Source organism: Triticum urartu, chromosome 3A, assembly GCF_056163025.1.
Source record: "Triticum urartu cultivar PI428250 chromosome 3A, HENAU_Tu73, whole genome shotgun sequence".
In the NCBI taxonomy this organism is placed as follows: Eukaryota; Viridiplantae; Streptophyta; class Magnoliopsida; order Poales; family Poaceae; genus Triticum; species Triticum urartu.
The window spans coordinates 129,450,854-129,453,592 of NC_141875.1; positions in this window are offsets into that span (position 1 = coordinate 129,450,854).

The window sequence follows — 2,739 nt, forward strand, 5'->3', positions numbered from 1 at the left end:
AGCACACTATACAAATTTTTCCTTACCAAATTCCACCTACCAAAGGCGCTTCACTCCCCAGCAACGGCGCCAGAAAAGAGTATTGATGACCCACAAGTATAGGGGATCTATCGTAGTCATTTCGATAAATAAGAGTGTCGAACCCAACGAGGAGCAGAAGGAAATGATAAACGGTTTTCAGCAAGGTATTCTCTGCAAGTACTGAAATAAGTGGTAACAGATAGTTTTGTGATGAGATAATTTGTAACGAGCAACAAGTAACAAAAGTAAATAAAGTGCAGCAAGGTGGCCCAATCCTTTTTGTAGCAAAGGACAAGCCTGGACAAACTCTTATATAAGTAAAAGCGCACCCGAGGACACATGGGAATTATCGTCAAGCTAGTTTCCATCACGCTCATATGATTCGCGTTCGTTACTTTGATAATTTGATATGTGGGTGGACCGGTGCTTGGCTACTGCCCTTCCTTGGACAAGCATCCCACTTATGATTATCCCCTCTTGCAAGCATCTTCAACTACAAAAGAAGTATTAAGGTAAACCTAACCATAGCATGAAACATATGGATCCAAATCAGCCCCTTACGAAGCAACGCATAAACTAGGGTTTAAGCTTCTGTCACTCTAGCAACCCATCATCTACTTATTACTTCCCAATGCCTTCCTCTAGGCCCAAATAATGGTGAAGGGTTATGTAGTCGATGTTCACATAACACCTCTGGAGGCTAGACAACATACATCTTATCAAAATATCGAGCGAATGCCAAATTCACATGACTACTAATAGCAAGACTTCTCCCTTGTCCTCAGGAACAAACGTAACTACTCACAAAGCATATTCATGTTCATAATCAGAGGGGTAATAATATGCATAAAGGATCTGAACATATGATCTTCCACCAATTAAAACAACTAGCGTCAACTACAAGGAGTAATTAACACTACTAGCAACCTACTAGCACCAATCCCGGACTTGGAGAAAAGAATTGGATACAGGAGATGAACTAGGGTTTTGAGATGAGATGGTGCTGATGAAGATGTTGATGGAGATGGCCCTCTCCCGATGAGAGGAGCGTTGGTGATGACGATGGCGATGATTTCCCCCTCCGGGAGGGAAGTTTCCCCCTCCAAGGTTCCGCCTCGTGGCGGCAGAGTTTCGTCCCGAAAGGTTGCTTCTTATTTTTTTCTCGACGAAAGACTTCATATAGGAGAAGATGGTCATCGGAGAGACACCAGGGGGCCCACGAGGTAGGGGGGCGCGCCCTAGGGGGGGTGCGCCCCCACCCTCGTGAGCAGGGTGTGGGCCCCCTGGTCTTCATCTTTGGCGAGGATTTTTCATTATTTATTATAAGGTGTTTCGTGGAGTTCCAGGACTTTTGGAGTTGTGCAGAATAGGTCTCTAATATTTGCTCCTTTTCCAGCCCCGAATTCCAGCTGCCCGCATTCTCCCTCCTTATGTAAACCTTGTAAAATAAGAGAGAATACCCATAAGTATTGTGACATAATGTGAAATAACAGCCCATAATGCAATAAATATCGATATAAAAGCATGATGCAAAATGGACGTATCAACGATTTCCTTGTCGCAAGTTGCGAAACTCATGCTTCTTCATGCTCATAGCCCCAGTTGGGACATGAGCAGTGCGAAATGCTTGCTGAAACTGCTCCCAAGTGACATTGGCTATGGGGAAAGTGGCTGTGTAATTCTCCCACCATGAGGCTGCAGGTCCATCCAATTGGTGTGCGGCAAAACGCACCTTCTCAGCATCAGTGCAACCTGCGGTGGTCAACTCCATTCCAATCCTGCGTAGCCAGTGATCAGCAACTATGGGCTCGGTGCTACTGGAAAACACCGGTGGTTGTAACCTCAGAAAACGGGCTAAGTTGTCAATTGGAGGGGGTGGCGGTGGGTTGTTGTTGTTATTGTTGTTGTTGTTGTTGTTGTTGTTGCCTTGATTCTGAACTAGCAACTGCATCAGTGTATTCTGCTGTTAGATCAGCTGAGTGAGCTCCAGTGGGAAGACAAATCCGGGGTCACGTCTCGGAGGCATCTGATGGGTATAGAAGGAAGAGATTAGAATAGAATGAGGTCTAGTGAGAAAGCACTACCCATATGCACATGAGACAAACACAATCATATCACACCAAATCAATTTCAAGCAAGGGTATACAAATCGATCCAACTATCATTACAGTGTGCAGATTACTACTATATACATGGGGGGAATACTACTAATAATATGGTGGTCTACCAAAAATTTTGATCGGTAGAAGACTCCATGATATCTGCTCCATCTTCGTCTTCATAATCATCATCACTAGGGTCGGAGTTGGTGTCGTCGATGATGATGTAGTCCTTGGGATGGTCATCATCTCCTCTTGGCGCAGGGTCTCCCATGAATACTCCTAGCTTCCTTGTCAGGTCGTCATTCATCTCCACTAGCATTGTGATTTCCTCCTCATATCTGTCACGTGTAGACTTGAGTTCCTCTTCGAGTTCCATGTTCCTAGTCATCAACTTCTTCATGTCTATCATGCTTGCGCACATTTGGTTCTCCTGACGACGAATGTGCTGATTTGACTCCTAGATAAAAGCTGCAATGGACCTGTCCTTCCTGGTGCTGATCATCTCCCATTAATCATCTCGGTGCCCACATATATGGTAGATAGTGTCCTTAAGATCCTTGTGGTAAACTTCGCCAATGCGTCCTATGGCGATGTGGGCTGCCATGTTCTTTCCAAG